General features: G+C 44.3%; 1 pseudogene; it reads right to left on the bottom strand.

The window, feature by feature from the left end:
- Nucleotides 1-3946: 3946 nt before the first annotated feature.
- LOC106977271 (60S ribosomal protein L7-like) lies at nucleotides 3947-4605 on the bottom strand (annotated as a pseudogene).
- Between the last annotated feature and the right edge of the window lie 13114 nt (nucleotides 4606-17719).

The following is a 17719-nucleotide window of genomic DNA, read 5'->3' as shown; positions in this document are numbered from 1 at the left end:
TGTCAGCTTTCTAAGGAGGGCATGGAGACATAAGGAGGAGAGCAGCGTGCTATTCTTGGTCATCTAGGAAGATGAATTTGGGGCTCTCAGGATGACCAAAAGGAGTGGAGAAGGGAAGGAGGAAAGAAGGAGGGAGGAAAGAAGAGCCTAGAAAATGAGTAGAACGCTAAGAACAGGGTACCAGCTGATGTGACTCTTCCCAGCCTTGGCCTTCCACAATTCCCTTGTAAAATATAGCACATTCTCAAATGTTAGGGATAATCATTTTCATCATGCTAACTCTGGTGCTTGCTAATTCTGAAGGGGTTAAATTTTACATTAGGCTTAAAGGACTGCGTGATGGAAGCAAAATTCACAGTTTCTAAAAGGTAGAAGCAACCCGAAGTAGAATCTGAGATCTATGGTGATCAAGGACAACTCTGAAGAGCCAGTAAAAGGAAGAATAATGTAGGTAAGAGACGCTCATAAGATTTGGAGTCAGGTGATGGTAAATTCAAATACCTGCTTTCCCACATATTAATGACATGTGTCCTTAGATCATTTATTTTCTCTCTCAAAGCAGTAATTTTCTTATAAGCAAATGGAAATATTACCTACCTTGTAAGATTGTCATTAGGATTCATTTGGATAATGAATGCAAATGTTGGCAGAGACTAAGAAAATACCCTCTGATATTTCCTATTTCATCGAGTGGGTTCAACATGTGTAAGGTGTTGGATTTTGTTAAATGGCTCATCCATCTATAAACACGTCATATGATTTTTCTCTTTAGTTCTATTAATATGATGGATAATACTAATAGATTTCTTAATATTGAGCCACACTTGTGTTCTCGAAATAAAACCCACTTGGTGGTAATGTATGTCTTTTTAATATTCCGGTGTTAATTTTTTACATTGATATCACAAGTAACATTGATTTGTACTTTTATTTTGGGGGGCAAACTTTGCTAGATTCTGGAACAAACATGATGCTCATCTTATAACATGAATTTGGAAGAGTACCTTATGTTTTCATACTTCGCAATAATTTAAGGAGCATTGACATAATCTCATTTGCAGGATTTGGCAGAATTCAAACATGAAAGTACCCATCTTAGTGATTTTGTATGAGGAGCTTTGTAACAACTTTCACTAAGTTTTCCTAAGACAATTGGTTTGTTTGCAACTTTCTGAATTTTGGTAAGTTGTAGTTTTCCTTAAAAAGTATCAATTTCTGGGGCGCCTGGGTGGCGCAGTCGGTTAAGCGTCCGGCTTCAGCCAGGTCACGATCTCGCGGTCCGTGAGTTCGAGCCCCGTGTCGGGCTCTGGGCTGATGGCTCGGAGCCTGGAGCCTGTTTCTGATTCTGTGTCTCCCTCTCTCTCTGCCCCTCCCCCGTTCATGCTCTGTCTCTCTCTGTCCCCAAAATAAATAAACGTTGAAAAAAAAAGTATCAATTTCTTCTGATTTTCAGGTATATTCCGTATAAATTACAAAGTAGTCCCTTGAGATTTTTTTTCTTTTAATAGTCATCCCCCCCTTATTTCTTTTTTTTAAATGTTAATTTTTGAGAGAGAGAGAGAGAGGAGGGCCAGAGAGAGAGGGGGGACAGAGAAACCAAAGCAGGCTCTGCACTGACAGCTGACAGCCTCATGCGGGCCTCAAACTCACAAACCATGAGATCATGACCTGAACCGACAGAGCACCCAAGTGCCCCCCCGCCTTGTTATTTCTAATTTTATGTATGTATGCTTTCTTCCACCAATTTCTTGGTTAGGTATGCAAATAGCTTACTTTGCTGATATATTTTTTTTAAGTACCAACTTTTGGACTTACTGGTTTAAGTTTTCCATTTCATTATTCCCCTACTCTTGTATCTTTTTTTAAATGTTTTTTTAAAATTTGTTTTTGAGAAAGCACAAGCAGGAAAGGGGCAGAGAGGGGGTGGGGTGTGGGTCTGAAGCAGGTTCTGCACTGACAGCAATGAGACTGATGTGGGGTTTGAACTCAGGTACCGCGAGATCATGACCTGAGCTGAAGTCCCACGCTCAGCCAACTGAGCCACCCAGATGCCCCGTCCCATGACACCTCTAGATATGATTGTTATATTTTCTTTTTACTCTGTCATGTTTTATGTTGTGTTTATAAGTGTACTATCTTTTATACAAATAGTCTTTCGTAATTTGGTCTATGATATTTATTTCTACATTTTAAAATTTATTTATTTATTTATTTATTTATTTATTTATTTATTTCGGTAGATTTGATTTATTTTTTTAATATGAAATTTATTGTCAAATTGGTTTCCATGCAACACCCAGTGCTCATCCCAACAGGTGCCCTCCTCAATGCCCATCGCCCATCCACCCCTTCCTCCTACCCCCCATCAACCCTCAGTTTATTCTCAGTTTTTAAGAGTCTCTTATGGTTTGGCTCCCTCCCTCCCTAACTTTTTTTTTCTTCCCTTTCCCTCCCCCATGGTCTTCTGTTCAGCTTCTCAGGATCCACATAAGAGTGAAAACATATGGTATCTGTCTTTGTCTGTATGACTTATTTCACTTAGCATAACACTCTCCAGTTCCATCCACGTTGCTACAAAGGGCCATATTTCATTCTTTCTCATTGCCACGTAGTACTCCATTGTGTATATAAACCATAATTTCTTTATCCATTCATCAGTTGATGACAGCTAATGAATTGATCAAAAATGATTTAAACAATAAAACAGAACAAGAATTTAGAATAATAGTCATAAAATTAGCCGCTGGGCTTTAAAACAGCATAGAGGACAGCAGAGAATCTATTGCTACAGAGATAAAGTGACTAAGAAATTGTCATGAGGAGCTAAAAAGTGCTATAAATGAGGTGCAGAATAAAATGGAGGCAGCCATCGCACAGATTGAAGAGGCAGAGGAGAGAATAGGTGAGTTAGAAGATAAAATTATGGAAAGAGCAGAAGCTGAGAAAAAGAGAGGGAAAAAAATCCAGGAGTATGAGGGGAGAATTAGAGAACTAAGTGATGCAATCAAACGAAACAATACCCGTATCATAAGAATTCCAGAAGAAGAAGAGAGAGAGAAAGGGGCTGAAGGTGTACTTGAATAATTTTTTTTAAAGGATGAAATACTTAAGAAAGTTTGTAAGTTTGCTCAAATCGCTTCCTTTATGTCAATACTTTCATATCTATGGCAATTGACAACTGGTTTGCTACTATGGATAATATTGAAATTTGCTAGTAATCTCTTCTTCACCACCTCTATCCCAGGAACTGATTTGAAACAATATCCTTTTATTCCTAGGTAAGAAGTATAAAGCAATCATAAGCTTAATTTACTTTTTATTTGCTTTCCCCCTTTTTAAAAGTCGATGCCGTGTTCCCACAATTTCAAGCATAAGGTTGTCATGGCTTATACCTTCTCTCTTACAAGCATCATTTATACTTTGTTCTACAGGTAGCTATATATTTAATGCTCACCACCAGGCCTTATGTCAATGTCTCTCCAGTCAATTTCACTCTTTGGTAGTTTACTCAGGAAAGGCTCCTGGGAACAATATTTCCTGAGTTCTTGCTTATTGATAGCAGTTTGTCTGCCGTCTTTATACTTGAAAATAAGTTCAGCTGGATTAATAATATATGGTTCATATTTTCTTTCCCTGAGTATCTTAAATATGTCATTCCATTGTCTCCTGATATAAGATGTTGCTGTCAAGAAATCTGATAGCCATCCAATTTTCTTTCCTTTTTAAGTGACTTAGTCCTTTTGCCCGGGAGCTCAACGTACTTTTCAGCATGTGTTGGTAGGAGTCATTCTGGGTAATTTTTCTTGAGTATCTGGTGTTCTTCTCTACCATGTGCTTTCAGATCCTGTTTTTAGGAAAGGTGCTTTGTACTGGATCTTTTTTTCAGTTTGAAAGTATGTGTTTATTAACTGACCAGATTACAAAAATAATAATCATGGCAGATACCTTAGTTCATCCTTCTAATAAGCCTATTGATCTGGTCTCTTCCCTGTTGCCAGCATCTCCAAATGGGGGTGGTCTTTTTCTTCCTTCCCCCTCATGGAGAAGATAATCTGAGGGGCCATAAGAAGTTGTTTGCCTCTGCGAAGCGTTTTGCCACAGATCTCGTGAATCAGATCCTCCACGCAGATGATGCCGTCTTCGCCGAGAGATCTAGCAGTCTATGTGCTATCTGCCACGGCAATTCGTTTCTTGTTGGTTTTGCCATAACCACACTCGTAGATCAAGTCATCTACCAACTTCAGGTTTGGGTACCCCTAGGCTATATGGGGTTCCACAGTCCTTAACATGTTAACCAAAGCCTTGTTGAGTTTAACAAGGGTGCCGCTGAAGTTCTGGCAAAGACAAAGGAACTGCAACACCTTTCCAAACTTGGGCTTGCACCATTGATACCTCTGATCCTGATGACGAATGCCAACTTGGGTTCCGCAGGTGCAGAGAAGTTTCTGGCCTTTCTTGCCATCCTACCCGTCCCACCCTGCTCAGTTCTGCACAGATGCCTATATTCCTGTGGGGATGCTGAGCATTTTTGTAGATAAGCTTCCTCCTTGCCTTTGGAGGCATCTTCCAGGCAAACTTCTTTCTCAGATGCTTCATCTTCAACACGGCAAAAATGCCTTTGCTTTCTCTTTAAAGATTTTTTTTAATGTTTATTCATTTTTGAGAGAGAGGGAGAGACAGAGCACAAGCGGGAGAGGGGCCTCGGGAGAGGGAGACACAGAATCCAAAGCAGGGTCCAGGCTCCAAACCATCAGCACAGAGCCCAACGCGGGGCTCAAACCCACGAACCACGAGATCATGACCTGAGCCAAAGTCGGACACTTAACTGACTGAGCCACCCAGGTGCCTCTGCTTCGCTTTTTCTTAAGGATTTTCTGGCACAGAAGCAACCTTCTTTTTTGTGTTCTCTGCATCCTCCAAAGTTCTGACCAGAAGAGCTGTGTTTTGTTTCTTTCTTTGTTTGTTTGTTTAATGATTTCTCTTCCATTTCTTTGCTTTCTTCTTTTGTGAACTCTTCTGTATTATACACATGTATTTTGGCTCTTTATCTATTTTCAATTTCTATCACGTTTTCTCAAATCTTTTTTTTTTAATCTCTTCCCTCATTTGTTTTGATGTTTAAAATTTTACTCCTTTTAACCTTTATTTTTTAAGGCTATTTCCGGTTGTATTTATCCACTCCTGTGCTCTTTCCAGTTTAATATTGATTTCTGAAATGAGGTTTTTAAAACAAATTTTTCTTTCTAATTCTTCCAGAGTCCTATAGCTTTACCACTAAGTGTTTCTGTTATAGACTTATGTTTTCTTTCATTTCCCCATTATTACCTTCATTTCTTTTAGCACATTTTGAAATTTTAGCCCACTGTTTTCATCTGCCTGGAGTGTTTCTATGGTGCACTCCCATTGCCAATAGATTGCCAATGGAGATACAATTGTCCTCTCGACTCTCCTTTTTCTTCACTGATAAATTTGTATGGGACTCAAATTTGATCCTTTCCTGTTGCCTATTCTTATGTGAAATTAGTTTTCCTTAACTTCCAGAAGTAAGTGGGTCAGGAGAGATCTGCTAGCTTTGTGGTTCTATAGCACTCTTTTTTCTTTTTTTAAGTTTATTTATTTATTTCAAAAGCAAGAGAGTATGAGCGGGGGAGGGGAAGAGAGAGAGGGAGAGAGAGAATCCCAAGCAGGCTCCGCACTGTCGGCGCAGAGCCTAACAGGGGGCTTGCACTCACGAACGGTGAGGTCATGACCTGAGCTGAAACCAAGAGTCGCCCCTAGCACTCTTTGTGTGTGTGTGTGTGTGTGTGTGTGTGTGTGTGTCCCAGTATGACCTGTACTTTCTGAGAGCTCCTCACATTCCCCTACTTCTATCTGGTCTTCTTTGGCTTTTGCCCTGGCATCTCTATCTAGCTCAGCTTGGATCCTGTTTCTAGCAATTTCTAGTCCATGTGGGATTTGGGGCTCGTAGAGCTCAGACTATTCCAGCCCTTTCAGGCCCTCCGGGGGACTCCTGCAGTTTGCAGCACACGGGAACGAACACACAACCAGCAGTTAAAGTCCTTCTGCCTGCCTTCTACCGACCCTCCGGTGGAGATGCAGCCCCTTTCCTGCTTGTAGGGCCATCGGCGAATCTGTTGCATCCCCTTGTCTCTTCCTTTGCAGGTTCTGATACCACGCAGATCCCAAAGTGATGATGTGTGGTTCACATCTGCTCCTAATTTGAGGTTTGGAGGCTACCTTGATAGCTCATTAAAAGAAATAGATGTCTGTGGGTTTGGTTTTGATATCCTGGCACTGTTGTTAATGGGGGGTTGAGAGAGCTGCAAAACCCGTATCATCAATGCCATCTTCCCAGAGTTTGCCATATTGCCTTCTGGAGTGATCCCCAGAATAACCCGCTTACAGTGACATCCAGCGTGTGCAACTGCCACATCCCCATGCACAATCCCCGAATCTACATGAAAGGTCTTTGCCTCATTTGTTATTCTGTCACATGACCTCCATAAACTTCTAGCAACATGCCCCGCTAATGTTATTTGAGGTCGTTTTATTTTTATTTTTTGAAGCTTATTTTTATGTATTTTCAAAGAGAGAGAGAGCGAGTGGTGGAGGGGACAGAGAGGGAGACAGAATCCCAAGCAGGCTCCGTGCTGTCAGCACAGGGCCCAATGTGGGGCTTGAGTTCACCAACCGCGAGATCACGACCGGAGCTGAAATCAAGAGCCGGAGGTTTAACCGACTGAGCCATCCAGGTGCTCCTGTTTGAGGTTATTTTAGACAAATGTGTCTTCCTCAAACACCAATTCATTACTCCAAATAAACTAGGATGAGGATCTGTGTAAAGACAGAGATATAAGAAGACTTCTTCTTGGGGGAGTGTTAATTAGAGGGAGAATTCTCACCTCCACACAGTGTAGTCATTGGGCATGAGGCTGGGAAGTCAAACTGAAGCCAGGGCCCGGAGGGACACAAAAGGGCGTCAGACCCCAGGGAATCAAGTGAGTTGTACAAACAGCCATCCGTTCTGTTGCTGCTCAGAGAAGCAAAGCTTGGTGAGGGCTTGGCATCCTTCACAGCGGAGGGAGAATTTGATAGAGTCAGAGAAAGCAAATATATTTGCCTAAACGAGGCATCACTGCTGCATATGCGTATTATGGGGGTGGATGGAAGTGGGTTCCCCGCAATTAGAGGGATCCTCCAAGCCCAGGTCTCCCACAGCGCCTCCTGCCAAGAGGTGGAGTTATTTCTGATGTGGAGCTCCTGAAGCAAAAGGAGCGTTTCCAACCTCTTCTTGGTTTACCACCTGAAATATACATTCTGTTAAAAAAAAAATTATAAGGGCGCCTGGGTGGCTCAGTCTGTTAGGTTCCGACTCTGGCTCAGGTCGTGGTCTCCTGGCTTGTGAGTTTGAGTCCCTGCATCGGGCTCTCTGCTCTCAGCACGGAGCCCGCTTTGGCATCCTCTGTCCCCCTCTCTCCTGCACCTCTCTCTCTCTCTCTCTCTCAAGAATAAGTAAGCATTTAGGAAAAATAATATCATAGTGCATCAGAGACACCATTTTTGTGAGCTGTAGGCAGAAGAAATGGGTATTTCTTTAGTTCCTCTGCTCGTGGGTGCTGGGCACAACGTCATACCTCCAAAGTCCATCCAGATCAGCTGTCAAAGGCTAGGGCTCTACTGATCTCGTCATACGTCCCTATAACCCAACTTCAACCCCAACCTCTACAGGTCAAGTCTCTGTGGTTCACACACACTCACCCTTATACTCACTACACTCCCAGCTCCCAAAGGACTGATGGGAAATACAGATTACTGGCTATGGGATGACAGATGGGGCAGGTGCACCTCGTACCGCACAACAAAACCCCCTAACAGGTCCCTTTCACCACCTCCCTCCCCAGCACTGGTTGTCCTGTTATACCGCCAGTGTCCCACCCAGCCCCTCCTCTCTGCTACCCTTTCTGATTGCCTCCCCCCCACCCTCCCCTGCACCATTCTCTCCAGGCGTCACCATTCCTTTCCTTTCGGGGACACATTTAGTGCCCCCCTCAGCCTGGCTTCTCCCCTTCCCCACCCCGCCTAACGTCTCTAATCAGCAAAGGAAAGGCTCTCCTCAGGAATCAGGTCTCTGGACAAAAGAAAAAGAGGACAAGGAGGTTGTGAACAGCACTCTCCTCAGATGGTCCCAATGCGGTGAGGCCACGGTTTCTTTTCCTGGGATTCGGAGCCACTTTCCTGGTTGCAAGGCCCACTGACTTGTATAGAGAACAGATAGATGTGCCACTGTTGAAGATCAGTAGAAAAGTGTGTGTGTGTGTGTGTGTGTGTGTGAGAGAGAGAGAGAGAGAGAGATCAAGAGACAGACAGACAGACAGACAGAGACAGAACACAAGAGCGCACACGTGCTGGGGGACGGGGGCGGTGAGGCGTGGATAAGTCTACGCAGGCGTTTCTGGCCACCATAACAAAGCATCTTATGCAGTGATGGGAGCCAAGACCGAAGCGTGAGGCAGAATGGCCCGGTCAAGGAGGAGGAAGGAGCATTTATTAAGACACATCCAACTATGTCGGTGATTAAGCCCTCCCAACAATTCATTATCATCCCCTTAGTGCCAATGACTAAAATGAGGGTCAGAGAAATGAGACAATCCGCCCAAGGTTATGCAACTAATAAGATCTCTTTGTCTCGTAAATTCGCGCTCTGTCCACTTTTCTGCACTGCTTCCGCTGTCTTCCCCTACCCTCCACAGGAGGCAGCTTTGCATTTCAATGAGGGACCCGGTCCAGGGTGAAGGCACCGCAAACATTGACACTCAGGCCCTGCAATCCTCTCCCCAGCCTGCGGTCCACCGTGCTCCTTTTCTCAGCCTTGCTAGCGCCAACGCTGGCCACCCCGGCTCAGCCCGACCAGTTGGAAGAGGCAAGCAGGGGGCCAGAGGTTGGCCCGGGCCTCTGCAGGGTAATTCTCTTCTGTCCCAATGCTGGGCCCGGCCCTCCCGACTCCCCCCCGCCGCCAGCCTTGCCGCCGAGGATAGCAGCACAGCTGGAAAAATAGATAGGTCTTTCTAACCCTCTCATGCGTGTGCCGAGGGGCCAGGTAGCTCTATAAATATGGTAATGGCCTCTCAAGCATGCCCAGACTGGAAATGAGACCGAGAGGCTGGGGAAGGGCTGTTCCGACCGATAACCGCGGCAGCTGCCTTGCTGGAGGAGACGGTGCCTCTGAGCTTCAGGGTCAGATGAACGCCGACTCCCCCCCCAACCACCTTGAGTAGATCCCCTCTCTTCCTGTCCCCTCCCACCCCATTAATCGCCTGCGCCCACCTGTCCCCTGATTACACCGATGACACACACGGAGGAAAGCAGGCAAACAGAAGCTCATGTTTTGTCTATTACCAGAAGGCTCAGACTTGTGATAAAAAAATAAATAAATAAATACACCGGCAACAACACAGCTACATAGATGCGTACAATGGGGAACCAGCCTGACACTTCCTGCCGCGGCCCCACTGAGAAAAAGGACAGCTCCAAGAGCCACACGCCTGCTCAGCCTGAACAGCTGTGCCCTCCAAGAGGCTCTGTCTGTCAGCAGCCGCTCCCGGGCTCCTCCTTGGGTGCAAAGCGGACAGTGACCCCCACCAGCTCCCCCAGCGCCCCGTGGAATATAGTAACTATAGCAAATGGGGCCTGGGATTCTAGCGTGACCTCAGACCAAGCCCTTCACGTCGTTCTAGACCTTTCCGTCAGATGAGAAGGATCATTCCTTCTTTCCGGGTTGCCAGATGAGTTTCAAGGCTTAGGAGATGCTTCTGTTTCCCTTCGCCAGCACCCAGCTCTTTTTTTTTTTTTTTTTTTTTTTTTTTGCTAATCTGACCATCCCCTCTGCCAGATGGCAGCCAGGCCTCCCTGGCTTGCATTGCTTGGACAAGGGGTTAGTGCTACAGAAGAAGAGAGAAGGCTTTTGGGTGTCAAAAGCCTAGGACCAGAAGGTAACCAAGGATGGGGGCTTGCACGCTGGGTTTCTTAGGCTTTTGGGGGGACATGTGACATCGATGGACACCAGAGAATAGTATTTCACCTGCATAAACCATATTGCACATCATTTTACCGCATAAAATCAACTCTTATACAAAGACGAAAACGAATGGGGTTTTAAGTTTTTATTTAACTCGCTGATGAATGAAGACATCAGGAAGGTGTTACAAACCAGTTCAAAGTGCAAATCCAAAGAGCAGAAACGTATATGGGCAATTAAGGGCGCTGAAAGGAATGTGTTAATACATGCAAAGCTTGCTTGTACCTGGGGGTGGTTGGGAAAGGTCTGAGAGGGATCTTTTGTACATCTTCAGGACAACTTTCACCACTATGGGCGAGAGTTATTTCCATCAGTCTGTTTCGCTCAATTTTCAGAGTTGTAAGATAGTTCAAAGGCAAGGAAAGCTGAACACTACTTACAGACTCAGGTAACCACAGGGTGCATTAGAGATTGTCTTGTATCCTACAGGAGACTAATACACATTTTTCACCATTTCAGAGTTGTTGCGTTTTTTTTTTTATATATAATTTATTTTTTTCCTGAAAATTAAATGGAAACAAACACAGAAGAAGCCAATTAGATAGAAATACACTCAAAGACACCTGGATGGCTCAGTCGGTTGAGCGTCCAACTTTGGCTCAGGTCGTGATCTCGCGGCTTGTGGGTTCGAGCCCCACATCAGGCTCTGTGCTGACAGCTTGGAGCCTGCTTCGGATTCTGTCTCCCTCTCTCTGCCCCTCTCCCACTCGCACTCTGTCTCCCCCTCTCTCTCAAAATAAATAAACACAATAAAAAATTTAAAAAAAGAAGCACGCTGATTAAAACGGTTTAAAATTCTGTGATACAGTAATATATGTGTTTCTTTGTTGACACATTAATTAACAAGATAATGTAATGACTACTATAATTTGAAAGGAGTCATATATATCAATAACATTTCAGGATATCTCCCATGACCATAAGGTGATATGAAAATATCAATTATTTCTGCATTTTACAAAGCTGCAGATACTAAAACGAATGTGATATGTTGCTTATATTTATAAGGGAAGGGAAGGACACATTTCAGTCAGAAGTTAGTAAAAATAAAGATGCTTTCCCCTCCGCCCCTCCCCCCAACTTCACGGACCTTTATAATTCTGTTAGGGCTTCATAGTAAGAATCTCTGAGTTGGATTTGAAAAAAAAAAAAGAATTCCCCCTCATTCCTACTGTTGAGATCAAAAATGATAACTCAAACGGAAGAGGAAAGATAAAAAGAAGAAAACCAAGCACGTTAGACATTATTGACATATGTGAAGAAGATGCCCTTGGCTCTGTCTCCCCCAGGGCGACCAAGAAATTAAGAGAAATCCAACGTAGGTCTAGGGAATCTGAAGTTTACAAGACCCCAGGGTCTGGGCGGACAGGATGGAGAGAATCTTCCAAAGTGTGACCCAAATGTCAAGGCAGTGCCTGCCGGGTGGGTGCACAGAGCCCATCTGAAGATGTGGTCGACGCGGGGAGGTCTGTGGTGACAACGATGGAAAGAATTCAGCAATCTCCTGGTAAGTTCATGCTGCGGCCAGAAGAGGAGTGAGGATGGATCTTGACAGAGTCCACACCCAGCATGTCTATACCCTGTGCCCATCCCCCCGCCCCCCCAGGATGTAGAAGTCCTGTATCTTGCACATGAGTGGACTAAATGTTGCCTTTTTTTATTCCACCTGAGAAAGGCTCCCAAGTGTAACTTTCTCCCCATCCCAGGGCACTTCACTGATTCAAAGTCCTTACCCTGGGAATCATGGTCCTTCCTCTGATGGCCCCACCTGATGTTCGAGTCGTATTTCTCACCCTCTCCGCCAACATGCCCCCATCACTGCCAATCACTGCTTCTCAAGCACTCTGCCCTCTGACCCCACTGCGGCTTGACCTGGGCCCTGTGCTCTGCCTGGAAGGTCTCCCCAGCTTCTTAGCAATCCTGAAAGCTCTTCTTTGCTTTGGCTCAGAATGTGCTCTATTCCCCAAGTCCCCTTCCCACCTACTAAATCCTATTTATCCTTTCTGACCACGACCTCCAGCATAATTAACTCTTCTGTGATGCCTTCCAGAACCTCTTCTCCCAAGGTTCTTGTGATATGGTGACTTACAACATATATATATATATATATATATATGTATATGTGTGTGTGTGTGTGTGTGTGTGTGTGTGAGCTCTTTGGCTCAGACCAAATATTATATATATATATATATATATATATATATATATATATATATATAAATTCCAAAGAGCCCTTTGGAATTTCCTAAGGGATGAGAGCCATAAAGGTGTCTTTTGTTATGTTAATGGAGTGACCCCTGGAAGGCACCTAAGGACTGGGGGCTGGTTAGCCCTGGAGCCTAAGCAGTGATCCGGGATTAGAATTTTCCATCCCACTCCCCAGCCTCCCCACCCTCCAGGAAAACCACAAGAAGGGAGGCAGAGGGGAGAAAGGATTCGGGTACAGGTTTCAGAGGGAGTGTGGTCCTACTGATACCGTGATTTCAGATTCTAGCCTCCAAAACGATGAGAGAAAAAAGAAAAAATGTCTGTTGTTTCTAACCACCCAGATGGTGGTACTTTGTTATGGCAGCCTTAGAAGACTAACACAGAGCCTTCCTGGAACAAGTGACATTTGAATAAATTCTGTATTTCCACCCAGAAACGTGGAATTTATGTGCCCAACAGATGTGGGCCAGAAGGAATTTTCCTTTATTTTATCTCGTATTTACAAGTCTGCGTATTTCACATAGGCATTCTGATGTCCAGCTTACCTTTGTTAAAAAAACAAAATTCAACCAAGCAAATGTGAAGATCTAATTGGCATTATTAAGCCATTCACAAATCTGGCAACGTCCCTTCCAGAAAGCAGAGATGTTCTGAGAAGTGGAACAAAACGGAAGGTTTTTGGAGACAGGCCGGTGGGTCAAGGAAGTTATTAGCAAAAGAATTAAAAAAAAAAAAAACACGGTGGGGGTGTGAGTATTTCTGGCCAGGGCATCTTTGTTTGGAGAGATAGGGAACGGCAGGATTTTCATCACCCAGATGACCCCACTAGTCCTAGCTGGACATTTCAGATTGGCTGTTGAAAGGTCACATTCCTGGGATAGGTTTCACATTATAATTAGTCTTGGTTTGCTGTCGTGGGGTGGGGGTGGGGGGCACGTAACTTCATTTTGGGGCTTCTCATTTCTTCCAGAACACCTCGAAAGGTGAAATAGCCACATGCCACCAGGGGCTAGCGTTCGGTAGAGATTGCCTCTTGCTAAGAAGCCTGGGTTCTCAGATAGCCCTGTTGCCTAGCGCTGACATCCCTGCTCCTCGTCTCTCATTACACTTCCTGCCTGGTGTCGATGGCATAATAAATGCATGAATGGGCTCTAAGATATTAGCCAGAAAAGAGTTCAGACAAGAAGTCTCTGCAAATCTCCCCCGGAGCCCCAGCGAATGGCACTGATTGTCACCTGTCCTCCAGAGCCCTGGCCACTTGGCTGTGTCAGTAGCAGTGGGGGGATGAAACCTATCCCTCTATCTTTAATTAAATCACCACTCTGCAGACATTCCCTTGGTCTGAACTTATTACCATACCTGGATCTTCTACCCTTGCCGCTGAATTCCAATGTGATGGATCTCAAGTCCCCTACGTGTTCTACAATTTGCTCTTTAAGTGAAAATGTTTACATTTTGATTGCCTAATGCGTTTCTATCATTTTGCATCCAGCAGGACGTCAGGGCTCTGTATAGCACTCAGTAAAGTAAACCAGTCTAGACTGCAAGGCCTTCGTCAAGACAAAGCTCAGGTCGTACCCGATGCATCCACAAGCCTTCCGGCAACAGACAAGAGTGTGAATATCCCCCACACACCATGGGAAGCGGGTCAGAAAGACCTGGATCTGAATTTCAGCTTTGCGACATATTAGCCGCTTACGCAAATTACTTGACCTCTCTAAATCTTATGTGTAGTATGGACGTAAAAACCTTCTGTCGCAAAGGATTCTAATGATGATTAAATGAGATCAGCATATATGAAGTATTTAGCACATGCCTGGCAGGTCATAAATACATTTTCAAGTTGGCTGTTGTTTTTACTGTAATTGTTAACGGTTTCATCGCTGTTCTTACAGTTGCCGTTATTATTATAGAAGTAATGCTCCGTTGTAACGCTCCAAATAGGGTCCAAATCTTCGATCGCATAAACTGTGGGATCACGTTATTGCAAAATTTTAGGGAAAAAATTAGAATAAGGCTACAATGCAGAAGGGGAAAATTGCCTATCATGTTATATCTGAATCCATGCCATCATGATGAGTTTTTTATACAGTTTCTCTGCAGTGCATTTGCTCTGTGGAAAAACTAAGCCTGTCTGACACCAGTTGGCAGATCAAATATCACAGAAGAGCCCTCCCTGGCCAGAGGGCATTTGGAGAAGCCCAGAGCTGTGTGCATGAAGCTATGAGCAATGAGTTTAGCCAAAGATCATAAAGAAGGGCCACACTAGAGGGAGTATACAAGACAATGTGACAGACAGACTTCATTTGGGATGTCACCTTAGGCTGACGGAGATATAAAGGGATGGGACCTCTGAATAATAATAATCAGATTGACAGATACCCTCCCCCGGGAATCTGGGCAGTCTATGTTCTCATTAAGTTGGAAAGCATTGTTTTTCTCTCTTCTATGGTTGAAACTTTCCAGAGGACTGCAATCTATCTGTGCAAAAGATGTGGCCATATTAATCCCATGAAGAGTCTTAAATGTGAACAGACCAAAGCAGATACAAGGTAGAGCCCTCTGCCTTGCATTGTTATTAACCTCATAATCTGCCTAAACAACAGCTTGTTTCCTGCCATTCCTCTGAGCAATCAGCATCAAGGGTTCCCTGTTACTGAAAGCGAAAGGTCTAAAGTCCTTGGATGTCTGCATGCTGTCCAGACAGGGGGAAGACGAGAGTGTAAGAAAAAGAAACGGGCGCCTGGGTGGCTCAGCTGGTTAAGCATCTGACTCGGCTTCAGCTCAGGTCATGATCTCATGGGTTTAGTGAGTTCAAGCCCCATGTCGGGCTCCGGGCTGACAGAGTGGAGCCTGCGTGGGATTCTCTGTCTCCCTCTCCCTCTACCCCTCCCCTACTTGTGCTGTCTCTGTCTCTCTCAAAATAAATAACTAAACATAAAAGGGAAAGAGAAAAAGAAACAGTAGCCAACAGAGCCTAAATGTTGCGCGCCCTATGTTGGGAAAAAACACCCCCACCTGACGAGCAACCACAGTCAACTCCCTGGGCATTATCCTTGACTCATTTTGACTCACCTCTTTTCTTCTCCTTACACACCCATTCCATCAAATAACCAGTCAATCAATCACTAAGCTCTTAATGTAATTCGCCAATAGCCCTTGAACTCATCCACTTTTTCCCTACCCTGCCACCACTGTCCAGATCTGAATCAGAGCCTGAGCATAATCTGATGCCCAGGATCATCTCATCTCTCCCCCTAAATCCATCCATTCACCTCAACGTGGGGAAAAAATGACTTGCGTGCACAGAGGGAAAGCGGTGGGGAGGGAGGTAGCAACCATGAGGAAGGAAAGTTGGTTGGAGAAGAAGCAACTAATCATAACAGAACGCTTTTCACTGAGTGATTATTATGTGCTGCTATTGTGCCAAATGCCGTCAGCCTGTTACCTCATCAAGTTCTCCCCAAGTCCCATGAGGAAGAAAGTGGAGGCTTGTGGGGGGGGGGCGGTGCACAATAAGTTAAAGATGGCTCTACATTTTTTGTGGTTCCTCCAATTGGAGCTATGAGCATGAGGCTATGAGCAATGGGTTGAGCCATTGCTCTCCTTGGATCTAGGCTGTCTTAATAACTTGCTGAACCACAAGAAGGCAGCAGAAATGGTGTCTGGGACTCGTGAGGCTGGGTCCAAGATAAACTGTCCACCTGAGTCCTAAATTCTTGATCCACTAAATTATGATCAAAATAGAATAGTTGTTACAAACCATGAAGTTTTAAGATCGATCTTTATGCCATAAGAGATAACCTGAACAAATTAACCCACTGGGTCAAAGTCATATTGTGGATGTTAGAACGGAGACTCACGTTTAAGTGAGTCTTCACCACTTTTCTGTTTCCTGTTTCCTGTTTCCCTAAGTGGAGAATGTTGGTTGATAGACCCGGGAAATCAAATGTTTCCAGAGAACAAGGCATCAGTGCCCAGAGCACGGAAGGGAGAAGGGGAAGAAAGTCAACACTTATCCAGGCATAGTACTAGAAATATTTCATCAGAAGACAAAAACTTTTAATTAAAAGAAGAGAGAGAGAAAGAGAGAGAGAGAGAGAAACTGTCAGAGACCGAACAGGGAGTCCACACCATCTGATAGCTTCAATTCTCACTTACAGCTTACTTATACCGATTGATATCCTTCTCTTGTCTGCTGAGGGGAACCACTGGCTTCCATAAATCACCTTCCCGAGTCCCAGGTGACCGCCATGTTAACCCCTGCTTCAACAGAAACTTTGCCAACAGAGACACGAGCCACGTGTCATTGACCACTACCCGTCTGGCAGAATCTACACAAAGTGCTTGCGTCTGTAATCTCACTTAAGCCCCACAAAACCCTAGAAGGTAGGGGACTATTAGCACTTCTAAGTTAAAAATGCACGGAGTCTTAGCAACGTTAGCCTGACTTGCCAGAGGTAAGGCAGCAAAAATGTGCCAGAGTCTAGAATTTCTCTAACATCTGAACCTCGAATTCTTACATCACAGATTTTGGCCATCCTTGTCGGCACACGATAATGGTCCATACTTTTCACTCCCCCCCCTTTTTTTTTAGTTTGGAGATGCACAATGATCCTAACAATAATGTCCACGAACAGTATTGCCTCCGCTTTATAAAGACTGAAAAGAGATGAACGCAGAGCCATTCAGCCCATCAAATGGTGACAATAACAGTCATCATGCCTACTGTAATATAGAAGTATTATAGTAGTACTATTGTATAACAATAACTTATAAAAATAAGGGGCGACTGCGTGGCTCGGTCGGTTAAGCGACTGACTCTTGATTTCAGCTCGGGTCATGATCTCACGGTTCGTGAGTTCCACTCCCGAGTCAGGTTTTATGCCGACAGTATAGAGCCTGCTTAGGATTCTTTCCCCACCCCACCCCCAAAATAAGTAAGTAAACTTGAAAAATTGTCATGCCTACTTGGACCTAGGCAATGTTTCACTACTTGAAATATATTAATTAGTTTACACAAGGTAATATAATAATAATAATACTGTCTTATTTGACGGGATTGACACATAATATCAGCATCACTAAAATCACACAACTATTAAAGCGAAGCTCCGAAATAAAACCCACTTCTCCTGCCTCTTAACCTAGAATGTTTTCCACTGCACCGACCTCGTCTCATTACATATCTGTCCTTTCCTTAAAGAAATGGAATAATGGGGGTGGGTTCTTCTTGGGCTGAGGGATGTGGGTTTGATACTGAAGCACCGGCACGTTGGGCAGTTTAATTAAGAAAAGTGAGTATTTGGGCAAAATTTATTGAAACACTCACCTTCAGGGATAGATAGCACTTGTCTGACCCTGATCACGACAGCAAGTGCTTCCTTAAATTTTGCCCTCCTTTCCCTCTCCCCAGAGGCTTACTCCCTTCACCCT

This window comes from Acinonyx jubatus, chromosome D4, assembly GCF_027475565.1.
Source record: "Acinonyx jubatus isolate Ajub_Pintada_27869175 chromosome D4, VMU_Ajub_asm_v1.0, whole genome shotgun sequence".
Classification (NCBI taxonomy): domain Eukaryota; kingdom Metazoa; phylum Chordata; class Mammalia; order Carnivora; family Felidae; genus Acinonyx; species Acinonyx jubatus.
This window is presented reverse-complemented; position numbering and strand designations above follow the sequence as displayed.